The following is a 24,494-nucleotide window of genomic DNA, read 5'->3' as shown; positions in this document are numbered from 1 at the left end:
AATCATGACATCAAAGATGAATGATAGTGTTCCATTGGTTGATGGTCCCACAGAGCTCTCTCCTGGGAAGGGTAGAGCACAGAGGACATGCAGAGCAGACAATGCCATCAATAAAAAAATCTCATATCCACTTCAGTGGATGAAGTGGATGTCCTACATGTGAGTGGGGGAGGTTGTTGGTTAGAGTGATATCTGTAATTGGAGTCAAATGAGGATGATGGCGGAGAGTCAGCCATCAGAGGAAAATATCATCAAAATAAAATCCTGGTCACTGTTGGGAAGAAGCTCGAAAGAGTTCAAGATCTGGATGTGCATGGTGGAGGCATTGTCTTGAGGCACTGGTGACATGACAAAGATGAAGGCTGTGCTGTTCCTGACCTCAACAAAAATGTTGTCAATGTTGACATCTGTGATGTTGGCAGTGAACACAGTGTGAGCTGGGTGTGCAAAGGTAGAGATGGGAATGACACACAGTACTTCACAACTGTCACACATGTCACTCTAAACACAAGGGGGCCAGGTGGGAATTTTGAGGGGGAATGGGTCACTAACAACACACATATTGTACACTGGATCACTGAAAGATGAAGCTGAGGCCATGGAAGGTGGGCAGGGGTCATGGGACAAGTCTGAAGGAACATAGGTGCAGCCTGAGTAAGGTTGTCAGAGAGCAACTGGGACAGTTTCAGTTGATCAGATGAGACTGTTTGACCATTGCCATTAAGTATGATGTGGAGGTGTTCTCTCTGTAAGCAAGGACTTTGTGATTGGTCAAGTAAAAAGGCAGGAGTGATGCACAGATAGAGTCATCTTGGAGCATCACATAATCGTAAGTCACCAGTTCTTTGTGGACAAAGACATGGGGTAGAGACTGTAGCTGTGGGGATGGCGTATGGATGTGTGCATTCTGTGCATGTATGCAATCAGCCAGTGCTGGGAGATCATGGTCCTGTGTGGTAGTAAGAGGGGCAACAAATGTGGCACATAGGACAGTGGGCTCATTGTAAAAGATGTCTGTGAGTGATGCCTGGAGAATCTTCTTGTAGGTAGCATCCATCCCTAAGGGTCCATGGTAGTGATTCTGACCAGGAACTTCCATAGCATAAGAGTGCTGTCTTAAGTGTGTGGTTTCAACATACCATTGGACCATTGCACTGTGGGTGGTAAGCGGTGGAGTGAAATTCGTCAAATCGTGCAGCTTGCAAAGTTTAGAGAAGAATGGGGACTCAAACTGGCGGCCCTGGTTGCTTGTAATTGAGGAGGGGCAGCTGAAGTGGGCAATCCAGGAGTTAATGAAAGCCCGAGCAATGTTTTTTGCTGTAATGTCAGAGAGGGGCACCACTTCAACCCACCTCATAACTTGGTCGCTGATAGAATATAGTGAAAACCATTTGGGGGTACTAGTGTTCCTACAGTGTTAATATGGATGTGGCTTAGGTGACCCTCGGGGATAGTGAGTTGTCCAAGAGGGGCTGGGTGTGCCATCCCACCTTACTCCTCTGACACAGTATACAAGCACATATCCAAGTGTGACAATTGTTTTTTATTCCCGACCAAATGGAACATTCAGTGATTAGCTTTGTCGTAGCTTTGATGCCCAGGTTGGTCAGTTAATGTAGCTACATGAAGATTGTCTGGCAGAGAGGGGCAGGCAAGACTGGGCAGAGCATGCCTGTTGGGGTGTCATACACGAGGGATATGGGGGAAGCCAGGAGTAGGTGACACTTGAACATTAATGAGCATTCTGTGTCCTTCAACATTTTGACTAGCTCAGAATCATCTGTCTTTAAGTGTACTGATTTGTTCATGTCCAGGGGAGTGAAACTAATGTTTACACAGAAAAATAAGCTGTGGTCCTGATTATATACTGTACATCTGTGGAATACTGGCAGATGAGTTCCATGTGTCATAGCCCTCAAGGTGGAAAATTCTTTCTAGGGTTATGGATGACGTCAGCCAGTGGGGAATGATCTTTAAAGATGGTGAATTTGTGTCCCTTGATATTGTCATGGAAGTGTTTGATTGTCTCATAGACCCCAAGACGTTCATGGTCAGACATTGACCATTTGTGCTGAGAGGGTGAAAGATTCTTTTGTGACAGCATAGGTGAGGGTGGTATTGAGTTACTCGAGATCTGTGATCATACTGTCCGTCCAAGGCATCTTCCTAGTGCCTGAGGTGTCATTAACAATGAGCACATCAGGAAGGGGGCCTGGATAGAGGCAGTATGTGGGAAGTGGTGGCCATAGAAATTTATGATACCGAGGAGTTCATGGGAGTCCAAAGGTAAAGATAGGTTGTCAGTTAGCTTGACGTAGGTTAGATGCTGTCAGACAAAACAGTGTAACCGTGGAAGGTGACACTGTCATGGGTCAGTTGTGACATTTCATGACTGATCTCGATACCCTTGCAGTGAGACATAACATGGACTGTGACTGAAGCTGTTCATGGTCCTTAATGGTAAATCAAAAACATCAAAGTGTCATCAAGTTAAGCATATATGAATGCAGACTGAACAAGTAGTCAATAAATCTCTGCCACATTTGGGCTGCATTTTTGAGGCCATAGGGCATGAAACACTATTCGTAAAGTTGAAAGAGGGTGATCAGTGTAGTTTTTGGAATGATATCAGTGAACATAGGTATTTGGTCGTAAGCCTTGTGGCAGTTCAGGACACTAAACACCCATGCACCATTAAGCAATTGGGTGAAGCCTTGGATGTCAGGGATTGGGTAGTTATCTAATGACATTTAAAGAGTTCAGGATACAGTAGTTCCTGCATAGATAAAAATGAGCCAATTTTCTTCTGGTCAAGGTGTGTGGGGGAAGCCCAATTGTTGTTTGATGGGTGTGTGATTCAGATGTTGAGTGCTTCACTAACGCTTTGCAAGTCATAACTTTTGCGGGTTAAGGCATTTGGTTAGACTTATGATGTGTTAATCTGTGGGACATGCCATGAGAGAGCACCGCCATTGATGTGTTGTTAGAACTTGTCAGAGCATGAGGGGAGAGCACACTGGGATGAGACACTGGAGAGACAGATGTCACTGATCTTGGAGTCCTGAGATGTTGGGTGAAGATCCAAAATCTGTAAAGAAGTTGATGCTGAACACTGGTTCGTTGACATCAGTAATGTGAAATGTTGATGGGAAAAACAGTTCAGATGTGAGATGAACTTTCAGATCCACAGTGCTGAGGACTTTGGTGCAAGCATTTTTCACCAAGCACAACAGTTTGGTAGGGAATTTGCAAGGGAGGGCCAATGCCACAGGTACAATACTAGCCTCTGTGCCAGTGTTGATAACAAATCGAAGGCCTGACATGTGGTCTGTAACATAAAGATGACTGCTGGAAGATGAGGAGTCATTCACCAATTGTTGTTTGATGAGGCTTGATGTAGAAGGTGTGTAGGCCAGAGTGCATAAACTTGTGCACATAAATAGTTTACTGTGCAGGGCGAGTATCTGACTACAAGCAAGATGGGATGATTTTACTTCCCCTCTTGTTTTGCCATATCCCTCCTTAAATTTGTTTTGTTACTTTTAACTATTTGCCATTAGCATACATGAGTACAATCTGTATTTTGATAAAAGAGAAAGGTTGGCCCTCAGTTTTAAAGAATATAACACCAGATCTAATTTTGAGCTTAGTTTTATGTATGTAATTGATTTGTAATTTATTTTGGCTATTCCTAGTTAGTATCTTTCATTACAGGGCGAAATCAGTGATTGTTTCGTAACTTAAATTCTGTTGTTGACATATAAACAAACATAAATTCTGTAATAAATGTAAACATTTGGGAGAGAAAATGCTAGTATTCTTAAAGTATGTGTTTGGCTCAGGTTGGAAACATTTTAGCAAAACCAGCCCTTAATTAATGTCCAAGTAATTTTCAGTTTTGTCAAAAGTATTGTTTGCATAACGATATTTATTAATACCCCCTCCCCCCCATGAACCATGGACCCTGCTGTTGGTGAGGAGGCTTGCATGCCTCAGCAATATAGATAGATGTAATGTAGGTGCAAACACAACGGAGGGGTATCTGCTGAGAAGCCAGACAAACATGTGATTCCTGAAGAGGGGCAGCAGCCTTTTCAGTAGTTGCAGGGGCAACAATCTGGATGATTGACTGATCTGGCCTTGTAACACTAACCTAAACGGCCTTGCTCTGCTGGTATTGTGAGCAGCTGAAAATAAGGGCAAACTACAGCTGTAATTTTTCCCGAGGGCATGCAGCTTTACTGTATGGTTAAATGATGATGGCATCCTCTTGGGTAAAATATTCCAGAGGCAGAGTAGTCCCCCATTTGGATCTCTGGGCAGGGACTACTCAGGAGGACATTGTTATCGGGAGATAGAAAACTGGCATTCTACGGGTCGGAGTGTGGAATGTCAGATCCCTTAATCGGGCAGGTAGGTTAGAAAATTTAAAAAGGGAAATGGATAGGTTATAGTTAGATATAGTGGGAATTAGTGAAGTTCAGTGGCAGGAGGAACAAGACTTCTGGTTAGGTGAATACAGGGTTATAAAAACAAAATCAAATAGGGGTATTGCAGGAGTAGGTTTAATAATGAATAAAAAAAATAAGAGTGTGGGTAAGCTGTGGGTAACTACTACAAACAGCATAGTGAACACATCATTGTGGCCAAGATAGATATGAAGCCTACTCCTACCACAGTAGTACAAGTTTATATGCCAATTAGCTCCACAGATGATGAAGATATTGATGAAATGTATGATGAGATAAAAGAAATTATTCAGATAGTGAAGGGAGATGAATATTTAATAGTCAAGGGTGACTGGAATTCGATAGTAGGAAAAGGAAGAGAAGGAAACATAGTAGGTGAATATGCATTGGGGTTAAGGAATGAAAGAGGAAGCCGCCTGGTAGAATTTTGCACAAAGCATAACTTAATCATAGCTAACACTTGGTTCAAGAATCATGAAAGAAGGTTGTATACATCTAAGAAGCCTGGAGATACTGGAAGGTTTCAGATAGATTATATAATGATAAGACAGATATTTAGGAACCAGGTTTTAAATTGTAAAACATTTACAGGGGCAGATGTGGACTCTGACCACAATCTATTGGTTATGAACTGTGGATTAAAACTGAAGAAACTGCAAAAACGTGGGAATTTAAGGAGACGGGACCTGGATAAACTGACTAAACCAGAGGTAGTACAGAGTTTCAGGGAGAGCATAAGGGACAAATTGAAAGGGATGGAGGAAAGAAATACAGTAGAAGAAGAATGGGTAGCTTTGAGGGATGAAGTAGTGAAGGCAGCAGACGATCAAGTAGGTAAAATGACGAGGGCTAGTAGAAATCCTTGGGTAACAGAAGAAATATTGAATTTAATTGATGAAAGGAGAAAATATAAAAAAGCAGTAAATGAAGCAGGCAAAAAGGAATACAAACGTCTCAAAAATGAGATTGACAGGAAGTGCAAAATGGCTGAACAGGGATGGCTAGAGGACAAATGTAAGGATGTAGAGGCATATCTCACTAGGGGTAAGATACATACTGCCTACATGAAAATTAAAGAGACCTTTGGAAAAAAGAGAGCCACTTGTATGAATATCAAAAGCTCAGATGGAAACCCAGTTCTAAGCAAAGAAGGGAAAGCAGAAAGGCGGAAGAAGTATATAGAGGGTCTATACAAGGGTGATGTACTTGAGGACAATATTATGGAAACGGAAGAGGATGTAGATGAAGATGAACAAGGAGATATGGTTCTGCTTGTAGAGCTTGACAGAGCACTGTAAGACCTAAGTCGAAACAAGGCACCGGGAGTAGACAGCATTCCATTAGAACTACTGACAGCCTTGGGAGAGCCAGCCCTGACAAAACTCTTACCATATGGTGAGCAAGATATATGAGACAGGCGAAATACCCTCAGACTTCAAGAAAAATATAATAATTCCAATCCCAAAGAAAGCAGGTGTTGACAGATGTGAAAATTACTGAACTATCAGTTTAATAAGTCACGGCTTCAAAATACTGACGCGAATTCTTTACAGACGAATGGAAGAACTGGTAGAAGCCAACCTCGGGGAAGATCAGTTTGGATTCCATAGAAATATTGGAACATAAGAGGCAATACTGACCCTATGACTTATCTTAGAAGAAAGATTAAGGAAAGGCAAACCTACGTTTCTAGCATTTGTAGACTTAGAGAAAGCTTTTGACAATGTTGATTGGAATACTCTCTTTCAAATTCTAAAGGTGGCAGGGGTAAAATACAGAGAGCAAAAGGCTATTTACAATTTGTACAGAAACCAGATGGCAGTTATAAGAGTTGAGGGGCATGAAAGGGAAGCAGTGGTTGGGACAGGAGTGAGACAGTTTTGTAGCATATCCCCAGTGTTATTCAATCTGTATATCGAGCACGCAATAAAGGAAACAAAAGAAAAATTCAGAGTAGGTATTAAAATCCATGGAGAAGAAATAAAAACTTTGAGGTTCACCGATGACATTGTAATTCTGACAGAGACAGCAAAGCACTTGGAAGAGCAGTTGAACGGAATGGACAGTTTCTTGAAACAAGGGTATAAAATGAACATCAACAAAAGCAAAACGAGGATAATGGAATGTAGTCGAATTAAGTCAGGTGATGCTGAGGGAATTAGATTAGGAAATGAGACACCTAAAATAGTAAATGAGTTTTGCTATTTGTGGAGAAAAATAACGGATGATGGTTGAAGTAGAGAGGATATAAAATGTAGACTGGCAATGGCTAGGAAAGCGTTTCTGAAGAAGAGAAATTTGCTAACATTGAGTATAGATTTAAGTGTCAGGAAGTCATTTCTGAAAGTATTTATATGGAGTGTAGCCATGTATGTAAGTGAAACATGGACGATAAATAGTTTGGACAAGAAGGGAATAGAAGCTTTCGAAATGTGGTGCTACAGAAGAATGCTGAAGATTAGATGGGTAGATCACATAACTAATGAGGAGGTATTGAATAGAATTGGGGGAAGAGAAATTTGTGGCACAGCTTGACTAGAAGAAGGGATCGGTTGGTAGGACATGTTCTGAGGCATCAAGGGATCAAGTATTGGAGGGCAGCGTGGAGGGTAATAGTCATAGAGGGAGACCAAGAGATGAACACACTAAGCAGATTCAGAAGGATGTAGGTTGCAGAAGCTACTAGGAGATGAAGAAGCTTGCACAGGATAGAGTAGCATGGAGAGCTACATCAAACCGGTCTCTGGAGTGAAGACCACAACAACGACACATTTATTAATTTCGTGATTTAAACAAATAATTTGGCTTAACTCTTGTAGTAGAAGAAATTATAAAGAAGACACAATTTTTTTATGTATTCAGTTAATTTAAGGAGTTAAGTTTTAATTGTAATTTCAGTAAATTTAACTTTGAACAATGTGTAGTTTCTGTACCTATTATTGTGATGATATAAGAGGGCCCAATTTTTGGTCACGAGACAGTCAGCCTATGGCTGAGTTTCAGACAAGGAACCTGTGTTGTTTAGAATAACAACAATGCATCAACTTAACAGTGAAATAAGTGCTACACCAATAGGCCATGTGTTGAAGCAATGTCCATGTCTGCTCCATATGTACATTTCTATTCTTCAAGAACTGTGAACTTTGTGGGTATTTACTGCTCATAGATATTCAACAGGAAACTGTTGTATCAGTATGTGAATTTTTGCCTGCAAACTATTACTGAGGCTTATCGAAAGTTGAACAATAGTGCACAGGCCATATTAAATGTGTATATGGGGGAGTTGTGAAAAGTGAAAGTAATAGACTATGATGCATAACTGTGCATCTGTCGGCTTCATTATTTACCATAATCAGTGTCCAAATTACAAACCCCATTTTTTAAACAGCGTAGCAATGCAGTACATTGATACTAAGGACAGCAAAGGAAGAAAATAAAACAGGCAGAACCGCTACAAGTAGAAGTTCAAATGGCATCCTCAAAAGTATCATGCGACCAGTAGGGAAGCCATATCATGCTAACATAAAGTCGACTGTTGGAAGATGTAGAGTCATTGGCCAATTGTTGTTTGACGAGGCATGGTGTAGAAGGGATGCAGGCCGGGGTGCCTAAACTGGTGCTCATGTGGAGTTTACTGTGCAGGATGAGTGGAAGTTACAAACGGCATGTTCAGATTAGTGTGGGACTGGCAGAGGGGGTGCACAGGCTGGGGAGTAAGCCATATCACGTGCATGGCCTCTGTTGGAGTCTGCACAGAGGTGTTGTGCTGTTAGGCTGCTTCCTTGGTAGAGTTTAGAAGTACTTGAGTAGTTGGTGCAGTTAGTGCATGAAGATTGACACCATATGGCTGTGTCTCATCCTGGGCAACTGTGTTTGCTTTTGTGTGGCCTGATTGTGGTGGTGGTGGTGGTGGTGGTGGTGGGGGGGGGGGGCACTTGTAGTGCCAACATTTACATCCAAATGACCACTTGTGCTAACAGTAATGCATCTGTGCTGCTAGGTGCTATGTGTTTGATCCACGAGATGTAACTTATTTTCCAGTGGAACAGACACATTTAACAATAATTTTAATTGCAGTTCATATGGAAGTTTGATGAGCCACAATGTCCACAACACAATGTTCAGCATTAATTTGACGTCCAGTGACATGTAAAGGTGCTGCCAAAGTTGGGGTGAAGCTGTCAATCATAAGTTCTCATCATGATGACACATGACATTGGAAGGGGGATGTGACGTATGTTCAATAGTAGTACTTTTAGCCACAGAATATTTGTGATGGGCAGGCATAGAGAGGACCAAGTCACTGATAAGGTTCGTGTTGTAGTGTAAATGACTAACTAGTATTTGTCCATAATGCCATAAAGGCTGAAGATGTTATCTGTGAAGGCAAACCACTTACTGTATGTGGATTACCCTTCAGTAACTGAGGCAAATTAGGAAACCTGCTGGATAAAGCCATTTGTGTAGGTGTTAGTGTAGGAGGTGGACCTGCGGTGATCAGTGAAAGCAGTACACAATAGACAGTGGCAAAATCTTGATTGAACAGTTGCAGATGTCCCAGTGAGGCATTACCCAAGGTCATTGTGCGGAGGTTGATGTGATGACCACATGCAGCACATGATGTAGTAGTTGCGATAGCATGATAGGTGGTGCAGCAGGGGTTACCATGGCCATCAAAGGTAGCATTGCATGGATGTGCGGAAAATGGACACAATGTGTTGTCATCCAAGGCTCACATGGGGGTGACAGGGGACCCCAATGTGGGCGGCATGGAAGTGCAGCTGTCCGTTGTAAGAGGTACTGCCCTAGGTGCAGAATGTGAAAACTGAGAAGTCATATGGAGCTGGGAAGTGGACCATATGCATAGAAGGAAAATAGTGCACAGATCCCAGGCCACCAAGTGGCAGAAGCAAAATATGAAGTATAGTAGTTGTACATTGCAAGGTAATATCAGGTCCAGAACATTGTCAACAGGTTGTGCAACATGCAAAGTGGTGAAATCAACATTACCATGTGGGAACACTGAAGTCAGTGCACTTTTTTCATGTCATTGTGTGGTTGGAGGGTTAGATTGTCCGTTTGAGTCATGTAAGGTAGGAATTTTCCCTGCTCCAGTTTAACAGTAGGATGTGGAGGACAACATGTTTAAGATTCACAGTCTACCAGTGCAATGTGATGGGGTAGCACAGAGTTCAACACATAGTATGCTGCAGGATTTATAGTTAATAAGGCACACACACAGAACTAAATAAACATCAGAATAAAGTTTCGTGGAATGTAGTCAAGTGTAGCACTGTACACATTCAGATTGGGAAAATATACACTATTCACACACTTCCAGTACACTACATCCAGATGTGACAAGCTGTAAAACTGGCAAACATAGAAGTCCAACAAAAGATAGCCACATTTTAGTCACCAGCCACTGTGGCCAAGTGGTTCTAGGAACTTCAGTCCAGAAACGCACGACTGCTCTGGTCGCAGTTTCGAATCCTGCCTTGGGCATGGATGTGTGTGATGTCCTTAGGCTAGTTAGGTTTAAGTAGTTGTAAGTTCTAGGGGACTGATGACCTCAGATGTTAAGTCCCATAGTACTCAGAGCCATTTGAACCATTTGAACCACATTTTCAGTCCATGAAAAAGTGCAAATCCATGTTGTAGATATCAAAAATGATGTTTATGAGCATTGTCGTGGTCACTAGTGTGGCAATTCCAGTCCTAACGATGATACGGTAGAGGATGTAAGTCACCAACAAGTGATTCATTAATTGAACAACTCATAATGGCATGCAGACACAATGACAAATAGAGCAGAGGTAAAGATTATAACATCAAAGTTGAATGATAGTGTTCTAGTGGTCAATGGTTGCCACAAATCTACTTCAATCTGGAAAGCAAGAAGCTACCTAGTGAATGTTACCACCTACTAAGCAAGAGAATAAGTAATGAAACTTCCTGGCAGATTAAAACTGTGTGCCGGACCAAGACTCGAACTCGGGAACTTTGCCTTTCGCGGGCAAGTGCTCTACCAACTGAGCTACCCAAGCACGACTCACGCCCCGTCCTCACAGCTTTACTTCTGCCAGTACCTTGCCTCCTACCTTCCAAACTTTACAGAAGGTCTCCTGCGAACCTTGCAGAACTAGCACTCCTGAAAGAAAGGATACTGCGGAGACATAGCTTAGCCACAGCCTGGGGGATGTTTCCAGAATGAGATTTTCATTCTGCAGTGGAGTGTGCACTGATATGAAACTTCCTGGCAGATTAAAACTGTGTGCTGGACTGAGACTTGACCTCGGGACCTTTGCTTATCGCGGGCAAGTGCTCTACCAACTGAGCTACCCAAGCACGACTCATGCCCCGTCCTCACAGCTTTACTTCTGCCAGTACCTCGCCTCCTACCTTTGAGTCTCGGCCTGGCACACGGTTTTAATCTGCCAGGAAGTTTCATATCAGCACACACTCCGCCGCAGAGTGAAATTCTCATTCTAGAATAAATAATGTTCTGAGTAAATGTAAGTGTACAGTGTCATTAAAAATGAAAAATGTTTCATAAATATCAATACCTATGCAATAGCTACAAAGCATTGACAGTCAAATTGAAGATCACAGCTACACAAAACATGGCAGTAAAAGAGAAAAGAAAATGCTCTTAAAAGTAAAAAAGCCAGTAAAAATGAATGATTAAAATGATTAAATAGCTGAACCAGTTGATGAAACACTAAATGTGATAAGTGAACTGTCATGCTTAAAAAAAAAAGTAAGCAACAAACTGTAACTCCAATGAACAATAATGTATATTTATAAGTAATCACTTAAAATATAACCACCTTTTGTGGCTACCAAACTGGATACTTTTTGTTACTGTTTCTTGTTGTTTGTATTCTTAGTGTGTGTGTTTGGACCTTACAGGTGCTCACTAAAACAAATGAATGTGGATAAAATTGCTAAACTTGTCACATGCATTGCGGAGGAAATCTATAAAATGACCCTCATTCACTCACTCCGTCCTCACCTGGCATCAATTCACACAATCAATCTATCTCACATGCCTGAAGACAACTTAGAAAGGGTGGGAGATCTGACACTTGGCATTAAAACAGATGTAAAACCATACAGGTGCTAAAAGAAAGACACAGGGAAACATAACTGGCTTACCACTTACAAAATCTTGGGTGAACCAGTCACCCTGCTAACAAATTAAAAACAACTTCCTAAAATTTTCAAAAACAATTTGGACATATCACAAAACCTTAAAAGCTGCACTTCATTCATTTGAACGTCACTTAAAGTAGAGGGAAGATTCGCTGGCAAATCTGACAGTGCCTTCTTGTGCGAAAGTAAAACACAGTCTAGTAAAGTAGGGTGCAAAGTGATCTACATGCCACAAGCACCACATGTGGGAGGGTCCTCTTGCTGGAGAAAGAAGCCAGGTGTCAGAAGACTATGGCCTATGCGAAGATGAGTGACTAGGACTTCATCCCATCCTTGAGGTTGAAAGGAGGTACACCATGGCTGCAAAGCAGGCTTTAAGAGATGCAGCTAATTATTTGACACTTCTAGCCACTCGTCTCCCATCAACACATGATTCTGTATCTCAACAGTGATGTAAATAGCATTCAGGGGGATGGCATACTGAAGCAACTGAGAATTGCAACACTCCTCCTTGGCTGCTATGTCAGCCCTTTCAGTCCCCTGCAATTCCCATGTGACCTGGTACCCAGTAGAAAGACACCTCCTTCCTCAGCCTTTGTTGTTGGAGGAAGGCATCCTGGATATTCTGGATGACTCTCTCTCCTGAGTACAAGAGTTGTAGAGAATGAAGGACACTCAGAGAATTGGAACAGACAAGGAATTTAGTACTTGAAGCGCATCTCAACTGTTCTAGTACTCATAAGACTGCATATAATTCCATGTCAAAAACAGTAAAGCCTTGAGACAGTTGGACCTTGATAACACATTCAGGGAAAACAACAGATCAACCAACAGAATCCCCCTGTTTTGACTCTTCCATGAAGACACCTGTGGAGTTGTGGTGCTCACTTAAAATGTAATAAAATAATGTATTAAGAACATACAGGGATGCAGGAGTGCAATCTCTCCTGTCCTGCACCAGATCTAAAAATACCCTAAGCCTATGCTGTAATCAGTGTGGCAGATAGTTAAAACCCTGGGTTTAGGGTTGGCTTGCTCCACACCAAGTGATCTGAAATGTCCTTATTGCTTATGGACATTTGGAGAAAAGATGTTCCAGAAGTGGATGAGCAACAGTATGGTGTGCAGGTGAATTCGGATCTGCAAGGAACTTACATGACTGATGCACCACGAGGAGTTGCCATCAGATTATAAGTGGTGGTTCACCAGCCTCAGCATAGAGTTTGGGCATGGGGCCGGTATTATAAGCACCCAGAGTTGGCCGAATACCCTTATGGTCGAGAGCATCAATGATATTCAAATAACAAGGCCTTGCTGATACACTCTGCACCCATACTCTAGCTGCAAATGCACAAAAGCCATATAAAACAGGAGCAGATGCGTCCTGTCCACTTTCCAGTTAAGGCACTTTGTGATGTTCAGTGTCTTCAGCATTCTGGCTTTCAGGTCTCTCAGGTGTGACAATTACGACAATTTGAAATAAAAAATGAGGTCCAGAAGCCTCACTGAGTCTTTAAAATGGAAAATGGTATCCCTTATATGCAACTCAGATAAATTAAATATAATAGAGGGAAACATTCCACGTGGGAAAAATATATCTAAAAACACAGATGATGTGACTTACCAAACGAAAGTGCTGGCAGGTCGATAGACACACAAACAAACACAAACATACACATGAAATTCAAGCTTTCGCAACAAACTGTTGCCTCATCAGGAAAGAGGGAAGGAGAGGGAAAGACGAAGGGATGTGGGTTTTAAGGGAGAGGGTAAGGAGTCATTCCAATCCCGGGAGCAGAAAGACTTACCTTAGGGGGAAAGAAGGGGTATACACTCGCACACACACATATCCATCCGCACATACACAGACACAAGCAGACATATTTGGTCTTTAAATATGACTGCTTGTGTCTGTATATGTGTGGATGGATATGTGTGTGTGTGCGAGTGTATACCCGTCCTTTTTTACCAGGAATCCACCAGATAGCTTCTCATAACAGGACAAGTGAAATGCTTGACAGAGTCCAGGAACACTTGCCATTACCTTTTATTGCTCTCCTTGATTATACATTGAGCCCTAGCTCTTACAACCTGAAATGCTGTGAGGTTCCTGCTGTTGAGTGGTGCTTTAACCATTGAAGAGATGCATGCCTGACCTGGACTGCTGAGAAGCCCTCATTGGTCCACCAAGATACAGACCTGGACTTTGGGATGGATATGTCAGCGGCATGAAGGATCACTTGTGTAATGTGGTCCACCCATTCCTAGATACTGTTGCGCTGTTCAGACACAGCCAGTGGTCTGAACAGCATCCAGTTAGCCCTGCTCACCATCCATGTTGGTGGCTTCTCTTCAGGGAATGCTCAGCTGGTAGGTGAATGCAAAGTGGTCAGCAGAATCAAGGTCGTCAATAAATTCCCACTGAACAGACTCTGTGAGGGCTGGAGAGCAGAAAGAGAGATTGATTGCTGAGAATGACCCAGTAGCAGCATAGAAGTGTCAGGGGGCCCATATTGAGGATGCACAGATCGTGAAACCTCTTGAGGCTCTACAAAACCTGACCGTGAGGGCAGGTACAGCTCAAGCCCCACAAGACATGATGGGCTTTGGTGTCTGCAAGTAGGAGAAATGCTTGGGGGAGTTGTTCCATGAGACCTGTGAGAGCCTCTGAGCCTATTGCATCTTGTGGAGGTAGATTCACTGAGCAAACAGTAATCCTGCAACACACACAACTTTCAATGGCAACTGCTTGCAGGTCAGTAGCCAGGATGAGAGCAGAGGAGTGGTGTGTGTTATTGACAAAATCATTGACCCCTCCCTTGGTTCTTCCCCAGTCAAATCAGCCTTGTGATAGATTAGATTAATACTAGTTCCATGGATCATGAATACGATATTTCGTAAAGATGTGGAACGAGTCAAATTTACCAATACATGACATAATTAAGTTAATTTAACAACATAATTAAGTTAATATAACAACTTTTTTTTTAATTTTTATTTGTTTTTTTTCTTTTTTGTCTTAATTTATATCTAAAAATTCCTCTATGGAGTAGGAGTTGTCATTCAGAAATTCTTTTAATTTCTTCTTAAATACTTGTTGGTTATCTGTCAGACTTTTGATACTATTTGGTAAGTGACCAAAGACTTTAGTGGCAGTATAATTCACCCCTTTCTGTACCAAAGTTAGATTTAATCTTGAATAGTGAAGATCATCCTTTCTCCTAGTATTGTAGTTATGCACACTGCTGTTACTTTAGAATTGGGTTTGGTTGTTAATAACAAATTTCATAAGAGAGTATATATACTGAGAAGCTACTGTGAATATCCCTAGATCCTTAAATAAATGTCTGCAGGATGTCTGCAGGATGATCTTGGGTGGACTCCAGCTATTATTCTGATTACACGCTTTTGTGCAATAAATACTTTATTCCTCAATGATGAATTACCCTAAAATATGATGCCATATGCAAGCAATGAGTGAAAATAGGCATAGTAAGCTAATTTACTAAGATGTTTATCACCAAAATTTGCAATGACCCTTATTGCATAAGTAGCTGAACTCAAACGTTTCAGCAGATCATCAACGTGTTTCTTCCAATTTAATCTCTCATCAATGGACACAACTAAAAAAAATTTTGAATATTCTACCTTAGCTATATGCTTCCGATTAAGGTCTATATTTATTAATGGCGTCATACCATTTACTGTTGCTACAGAAGAATGCTGAAGATTAGATGGGTAGATCACATAACTAATGAGGAAGTATTGAATAGGATTGGGGAGAAGAGAACTTTGTGGCACAACTTGACCAGAAGAAGGGATCGGTTGGTAGGACATGTTCTGAGGCATCAAGGGATCACCAATTTAGTATTGGAGGGCAGCGTGGAGGGTAAAAATCGTAGGGGGAGACCAAGAGATGAATACACTAAGCAGATTCAGAAGGATGTAGGTTGCAGTAGGTACTGGGAGATGAAAAAGCTTGCACAGGATAGAGTAGCATGGAGAGCTGCATCAAACCAGTCTCAGGACTGAAGACCACAACAACAACAACAACCATTTACTGTACGGAACTGTATGTACTGTGTCTTATCAAAATTCAGTGAGAGTCCTTTTACAAGGAACCACTTAGTAATTTTCTGAAAGACATTATTGACAATTTCATCAGTTAATTCTTGTTTGTCAGGTGTGATTACTATACTTGTATCATCGGCAAAGAGAACTAACTTTGCCTCTTCATGAATATAGAATGGCAAGTCATTAATATATATTAAGAATAACAAAGAGCCCAAGACCGACCCTTGTGGAACCCCATTCTAGATAGTTTCCCAGTTTGAGGAATGTGCATATTATGAGAACTGCTTATTTCAACTTTCTGCACTCTTCCAGTTAGGTACGAATTAAACCATTTGTGCACTGTCCCACTCATGCCACAATACTTGAGCTTGTCTAGCAGAATTTCATGATTTACACAATCAAAAGCCTTTGAGAGATCACAAAAAATCCCAATGGGTGGTGTTCAGTTATTCAGATCATTCAAAATTTGATTGGTGAAAGCATATACGGCATTTTCTGTTGAAAATCCTTTCTGGAAACCAAACTGACATTTTGTTAGTACTTCATTTTTACAGATATGTGAAGCTACTCTTGAATACATTACTGTCTCAAAAATTTTGGATAAAGGTGTTAGAAGGGAGATTGGACGGTAATTGTTGACATCAGATCTACCCCCTTTTTTATGCAAAGGTATAACAATAGCATATTTCAGTCTATCAGGGAAAATGCCCTGTTCCAGAGAGCTATTACACAGGTGGCTGAGAATCTTACTTATTTGTTGAGAACAAGCTTTTAGTATTTTGCTGGAAATGCCATCAATTCCATGTGAGTTTTTGCTTTTAAGCAAGTTTATTATTTTCCTAATTTCAGAAGGAGAAGTGCGTGAGATTTCAATTGTATCAAATTGCATAGGTATGGCCTCTTCCATTAACAGCCTAGCATCTTCTAATGAACACCTGGATCCTACTATATCCACAACATTTAGAAAATGATTATTAAAAATATTTTCAACTTCTGACTTTTTGTTCGTAAAGTTTTCATTCAGTTTGATGGTAATACTGTCTTCCTGTGCTCTTGGTTGACCTGCTTCTCTTTTAATAATATTCCAAATTGTTTTAATTTTGTTATCAGAGTTGTTGATTTCAGACATGATACACGTACTTCTGGATTTTTTAATAACTTTTCTTAATATAGCACAGTAGTTTTTATAATGTTTGATAGTTTCTGGGTCACTACTCTTTCTTGCTGTCAGATACATTTCCCTTTTCCGGTTACAAGATATTTTTATACTCTTAGTAAGCCATGGTTTGTTACATGGTTTCTTACGAGTATATTTCACTATTTTCTTGGGGAAGCAGTTCTACGTGTAGCCCTGTAGTGCAAGTTCATCAGATGCTTTGAAACGTGTTCCTTGCAAACATGAGCACAGAGGGCATTCCTGTGCTAGGAGTTTCAGTTCCTCCATATGTGTCCAAACCCATTAATGTTCCATTGTGTAATGGGAGCCATCTGTCATGGGAGTAGTGCTTTCAACCTGGCTTTCTGCTGGGGAAGAGAGCCCATAGTGGGTGGAGGCTCAGGCTGGGATGAGATGATAGCTCCAGTCCAACATCAAGATCCACCAAGTGTCAAGAAGATTCAAGAGAGATATCAGAGAGGATGATATTGACATCATCAGACTGTGTATGTCCCATCTCCATCAGTGGGCGATTCTTTGTCAGGGCTCACACAGAAAAATTTAAGTGCTCATTTTTGAACAGTAAAGAGACAGCTTGAAGGTGGTTCATTGAACCCTCTACCATGCACTTTATTGTGAATAGCAGAGTAATCGTGTAGATGTAGATGTACTTGAATTTTTCTGTCTGAGGAGGCTTCAAAAGCAGTAGATGCAGCACAGGGTGGTGAACAAGACTGGATTTTTGAAGGGGCAGGAATTGCCATAATATCAGCAACACAGTGTTTTCTGAAGTTCTGCGTGTGTGCAGGGGGTGGGGCGGGGGGGGGGGGGGGGGGGGGGCAGGCAGGCTTCAAAATAACTGCAGCAGCACAAGTGCATTGACAAAATGCAGATACTAGTCCTGACACTAATAACCTCCATTTGTGTAGTAGCACTGGTTTTCTGAACTGGTTGTTTGAGAACGGATGCAAAGTAGGCAACAAACATGAGCAGTTTCATGACCTTGTATTTCTTTTTGATGTCACCCTATGGGATGCACTTTTTCATCTTTATCTCCTGGATCTTCAATTCTTCAAAAAAGACACTGCAGTCCTTACTTCATATAGGGTGATCCCCAGAACAGTTGACACACTTTGGAAGAGAGGAACAACCAACTGCATCGTGGATGGGATTACCACATTTACCATAAGTGGTTTCTCCTTGCAGCTGCAGTCTGAAGTGCTGGTATTTAAAACAGTGCATTGGTTTGGTAAATAAGACGATATGCTTAGGTGAAGGAAACCTGACTTGAAATGCTCTGGAAGTTTTGTGCTGTTAAATGTAAGAATAAAAGACACTGACTTCACAAGATGACCAGTCACCATTTTCATAATGTTTTGAGCATCCACATCGCCCTTCTGGGACCACTCAGCTCTTAGTTCTTCTCAGGGAATGTCAACTAGATCCCTTTTGTTGTAGTTCAAGGTGTTGTGCAGTGTGGTTTCAATTGCATGCTCCTCAATGCATTGAACTCTCTGGAGGTTCTTTGCTTGTTGCAAACCTGATGTTTTGACCAATAGAGTCCCATTTTGCAAGCATCTGACAGATTTTGAAGTTCCTTCAGTGCCCTCTGAACCTTTTTGTATACAAAATGATGAAACTTTATGAAAGCTACCCTCTTTCTGTTTAGTTACGAAAAATGCAGTCTGACAACCAGCACGCATTCTGTACTATTAACTGGATGATTGGCTACCTGAGCCCTCTCATTTGATTGGGTGTTAGTACCTTCCAGCACCCTACCCTTTCCGCTGGGAGGAGAAAGTTTCAAAGAATCCATCCTGGTCCCATGAGCAGCTAGGAAATAGAAGTCCACCTAGACGGAGCCCCTTGTGCCTAGGTGAGCCTTATACAACTGAGGTGCAGCAGATACCCCAGAAGGTGCCCTGTAATGCCTGTTACACCTCAACAGCCATGCATCTCATTGGCACACAGCGCACCTTCAGACTGAAGGATTTTTCTAGAGGTTTTTACTATCCTTGCAATCTGGGTAGTCTAGCCAAGATCCTCATTCCCTATGACACACAACTTTCCACTGCCATGCTGCTAGTCACTGAAGCATTCCCAAAGCTTACAGTGACAGAGGACTAGTTGTCCTTACCTGTCACCAGCTCAGGAACTCAGGGATAGCTAAGCCTGTGACAGAGCAAACAAATGCTGAGACACCGAGGGCGACTGTATTTTGAGATTAGCATCTCATCATTGTGGATTGTGTCCACTTGAAAGAAAGCCTGGGTTCTACTTAACGTCAGGATCAAAATGTCACACTAATAAAACCTAGTGCATGATGTGATCAAAACAGAAATATACTTAATAACTTGTTTATCTGCACCACAAATATGACATAACATTGACCCTACAAGAGCTGAGACAATGCAAGCAATACCAAGGCTGTTGCCCTGGTCATTACACTATAGAGTCATGCTGAGGGTAGAATATTCAGCTATTGAAGTAACTGTTTGGAAGATGTTAGCCTTGAACTGTTGGTAACAATTCTAACAGATCATTTCTGTAGAGTAAAGATGGATTTCAGATTTATCTTATTATGACTTGAGAAAGTGATGTCATAGATAATGGCAGAATGGATTTTGCACAAAGTAGACAATTACCCTACACTTTCCACAAGACACAATGCTAATTGCAGTGTACTCCTGATTATTTGTGTGCAGATTATCCAGTTTTTCTCTAGCAAATAGCAATAAACAACTTGCTGCATGACAATAGGTGCCATTTCCATTGCTTAAATGACTGCCGCATGACACCAGAGTACTGTTTCCATTGTTAGCAGCCAGTTTGTTCCACATAAATCAAAAACAAAAACAGTTTTCTGATGTTAATTGGCATGTAAGTGTCAATGAAGCAAGTTGAAAGAAATTTGTTACAGTGATGATGTCAAAATGAAAAAAAACATGTGTTGACATTAAAACAAAAATTGGAATTAATTGAAAGATTTGAGAAGGGGGAAACTGTTGCAAAACTAAGTGCTGATTATAGTATTGGAATGAAGACTTTTCAGGACATTAGAAAGAATAAGCAGAAAGTATAGGATTTCGTCAGAAAATGCGATCTTAGTTCTGCACCATCTGCATGAAAAAGCATGAAGAGATCTGCATTTGATAAATTATATGCTGCTCTTTTACAATGGTTTAGTCAAAAACAAGCAGAAGATGTCATTGTTTCAGTCACAATGTGTGCTAGAAAAGCTAAATTTTTGTATGAAGCTCTAAGGTTAGAGGGAGAATTCAATGTCCTGGTCTGGATGGCTAACAGCTTCAGTGAACATCATGGGATTCATGAACTCACTGTGTAAGGAGAGTAGCTTGGATCAAATTTTGTGGCAGCTGATTCCTTCTGGGAAGAGTTCCAGAAATTTAGGGAAGAAGAGAATTTCATGCCAGACCAAATCTATAATGCAGACTAAAGTGGTCTCTATTGGAAATGGCTATGAAACAGAGCCCTTGATTTTAAGAGATAAATTATTGCTCCTGGATATAAGTCATCTAAAGAATGCCTTACAATTTTGTGCACTGCTAATGCCTGAAGTGAAACTACTAGTGGTTGAGGAAAAAAGAAAGGATACCACAACTAAGGATCTCCCTGTGCAATATTACAAACATAAGGAGCATGGATGGTACTGAAATTTTCAAACTGGTTCCACACACATTTTGTACCACAAGTTCAGTGAGTCCTAGAAGAGAAAGGATTGCAACAGAAGGCTGTTCTATTGAAATTGTAGATCCCACATGAGATTTCTGATGACTGACAGGAAGTCAAGTCACGAACACCAGTTGGATCATGGAGGGAAATTCTTTTAGATATAGAAGAAAGTATATTTTTTAAGGCTTCAGTGATAAAGAAATAACAATTGCATAAATGATGAATGTAGCAAAAAGTTTGAATGGTTTTGAAGATGTTACTGAAGAAAACTTAAATGAGTGGCTGAACATCGGTGCTTGTGAACCTGGCTTCCAGTACATGAGTGACACCTAAACTATGACCATTACTTCACAACAAAACAAAGAAGAGGACAGAGAATGTTAAAGTGGGGATGAAGACAGTGATCTTGTCAGTCATTCTACCCCATTATAATGTGTTGATGCTCTTCTGGAGCATATGGGCCAGAGGGGGTTTCAGTACAATGACATTATTGCTGGAAGAAAAATTCAAAATGCTGTGCAAAAAATGTTAACTCCTCTCACAAGCAAACCATCATCACAGACTATTTTAAGATATATGAATAACCTATACACAGAACTTGAGTAAATGTTTGAGCAGCAAATACACAATTCAAAATATCTTGATTATTTGTGTTTCTCGATTATTCATGTATTTCTCCTCCACATTACCCCAGATACTTGGGATAATAATGTAAGCAAGCAGAAATTAACTTGTTAGTGAAATGATGAAGATGTAGTAGACTTCCAAGTGTAAATTTATGTCTGTGTGCACACCTAAAATTTTCTGACACTTACCCTCTCAGTTCCTTTATTATCCAGGTCATAAAATGACTTTGTTTTCCTGTAATGGATATAATTAGTTTTTGGAATATTTAAGGTTAACTTTTTCATTTCAAACCAGTTTTGTAAATATTCCAAAAGTCTCATTGCAGATGTTGGCAATGTGTGATTTGTATCAGTTACAACAATATTTTTGTCATCAGCAAACAGGGTTATGTGAGTACCATTGATTGGAATCTTGCTATCTTTTATATAAAGAAGGAATAATAGAGTTCCTAGAACACTGCTGTATGGTACCCCAGTTGGTATTGTCTGTATATCAGATCTGTACACAATAATTTGGTTTTTAATGTTTGTCGAGGTAATTTCTACTAATTGTCTTCTATTATGAAGATATGACTGAAACCATTTTAACACTCCTCATATACCAACTGCTTCTAATTTGTCTAGCAAGTTATCATATCATGTTGGACTGTATTGAATGCCTTCAATAAGTCCAAGTTTATGTTTATCATACTGCAGTTTCAGTCTAATCTCGCTACGAAATTTTCAGCTAATTGGATAGTAGCTGATTCTTGTGCTTTTTTGCCGATTCTTTCCAAAAACCTTGTTGGTTTACATACAAAAGACTCAATGTTTCAAGGTAATTTGTAATTCTATGTTTCATGACTGTTTCTATCACTTTTGAAAATACAGATAATAAAGCTATTGGTCTATAGTTTCCCAGTTTATATATATTGCCATTTTATACAATCATTTTATTTTTGAAATTTTTAATCTTTGTGGAAACACTCTGTCTGATAATAACATGTTCATGATATGTGAGAGTGGCTCTGATACGAAAGTGGCACATTTAGTTATGAATGAACCAAGTACCTTGTCAGTCCCTGAAGATATTTATTCTTCTTGTTTTTATTATTCCAGGAATTTCCAATTTATTTGTTGGGCATAACAACATTGCATTAAGACCTTTCTGTCTTAGAACTGAGGTCCTATTATTCCCAAAGCAATTTTGATTCAGATTGACTGGAGTTTTTATGAAGTGGTAATTTATGTAGTTTGCTAGAGAAATATATCTGAGTAACACACTGTGATCATCTTTCAACACTAAGCAAGGTGGAGCAGTGGTTAGCGCCCTAGACTCACATTCAGGAGGATGACAGTTCAAATCTGCATCCGGCTATTGTGATTTAGGTTTTCTGTGATTTCCCTAAATCACTTCAGGCAAAGGCCGGGATGGTTCCTTTGAAAGGTCATGGCCAATTTCCTTCCCTACCCTTCCCTAATCTGAGCATGTGCTCCATATCTAATGACCTCGTTGTCGATGGGATGTTAAACATTAATATTCCTCCTTCTCCTCATCTTTTAAAACAATGTTGTCTTGATTTTTAACATTTTTGTTTATTTACTTTTTACTTAAGTCCATATTGCTTTTAATTTGTTTGTTGTCCCTATGATAACTTCGTTATTGTGGATTGGATTGTCTCTGCTTTTTTAATCACCTTTCTATAAATTATCTTATGTGACTTAGCATAGTCCGAAGTGTTTATCTTTGTGATCTTTTTAAGTTGGTTGTGATGTTTTAGAGTTTGACTGGAACTCTTATAGCAGGTGATATGCACTGGCTGTGTTTCTTGGCATGACACTGATTTTTCTACATCTACATTTACATCTACATTTATTCTCCGCAAGCCACCCAACTGTGTGTGGTGGAGGGCACTTTACGTGCCACTGTCATTACCTCCCTTTTCTGTTCCAGTCGCGTATGGTTTGCGGGAAGAACGACTGTCTGAAAGCCTCCGTGGGCGCTCTAATCTCTCTAATTTTACATTCGTGGTCTCCTCGGGAGGTATAAGTAGGGGGAAGCAATATATTCGATACCTCATCCAGAAACGCACCCTCTCGAAACCTGGCGAGCAATCTACACCGCGATGCAGAGCGCCTCTCTTGCAGAGTCTGCCACCTGAGCCTATCAAACATCTCCGTAACGCTATCACGGTTACCAAATAACCCTGTGACGAAACGTGCCGCTCTTCTTTGGATCTTCTCTATCTCCTCCGTCAACCCGATCTGGTACGGATCCCACACTGATGAACAATACTCAAGTATAGGTCGAATGAGTGTTTTGTAAGCCACCTCCTTTGTTGATGGACTACATTTTCTAAGGACTCTCCCAATGAATCTCAACCTGGTACCCGCCTTACCAACAATTAATTTTATATGATCATTCCACTTCAAATCGTTCTGCACGCATACTCCCAGATATTTTACAGAAGTAACTGCTACCAGTGTTTGTTCCGCTATCATATAATCATACAATAAAGGATCCTTCTTTCTATGTATTCGCAATACATTACATTTGTCTATGTTAAGGGTCAGTTGCCACTCCCTGCACCAAGTGCCTATCCGCTGCAGATCTTCCTGCATTTCGCTACAATTTTCTAATGCTGCAACTTCTCTGTATACTACAGCATCTTCCGCGAAAAGCCGCATGGAACTTCCGACACTATCTACTAGGTCATTTATATATATTGTGAAAAGCAATGGTCCCATAACACTCCCCTGTGGCACGCCAGAGGTTACTTTAACGTCTGTAGACGTCTCTCCATTGACAACAACATGCTGTGTTCTGTTTGCTAAAAACTCTTCAATCCAGCCACACAGCTGGTCTGATATTCCATAGGCTCACGTTGTCTATTGCTGTAATGGCCGAATGACAATAAAATTATTATTATTATTATTATTATTATTATTATTTGTTTATCAGGCGACAGTGCGGAACTGTATCGAATGCCTTCCGGAAGTCAAGAAAAATAACATCTACCTGGGAGCCTGTATCTAATCTTTTCTGGGTCTCATGAACGGATAAAGCGAGTTGGGTCTCACACGATCGCTGTTTCCGGAATCCATGTTGATTCCTACATAGTAGATTCTGGGTTTCCAAAAACGACATGACACTCGAGCAAAAAACATGTTCTAAAATTCTACAACAGATCGACGTCAGAGATATAGGTCTATAGTTTTGCGCATCTGTGAAGACTGGGACTACCTGTGCTCTTTTCCAATCATTTGGAACCTTCCGTTCCTCTAGAGACTTGCGGTACATGGCTGTTAGAAGGGGGGCAAGTTCTTTCGCGTACTCTGTGT

General features: G+C 40.7%; 1 protein-coding gene across 1 annotated transcript in view; it reads left to right on the top strand.

The window, feature by feature from the left end:
- LOC124775146 (UTP--glucose-1-phosphate uridylyltransferase-like) overlaps positions 1 to 24,494 on the top strand; it is a 266,959-nt gene that overhangs the window by 146,465 nt on the left and 96,000 nt on the right. The window lies entirely within an intron of this gene.

Source organism: Schistocerca piceifrons, chromosome 2 (assembly GCF_021461385.2).
Source record: "Schistocerca piceifrons isolate TAMUIC-IGC-003096 chromosome 2, iqSchPice1.1, whole genome shotgun sequence".
In the NCBI taxonomy this organism is placed as follows: domain Eukaryota; kingdom Metazoa; phylum Arthropoda; class Insecta; order Orthoptera; family Acrididae; genus Schistocerca; species Schistocerca piceifrons.
Note: the sequence above shows the minus strand (reverse complement) of the source record. Positions and strands in the feature narration are given on the sequence as shown.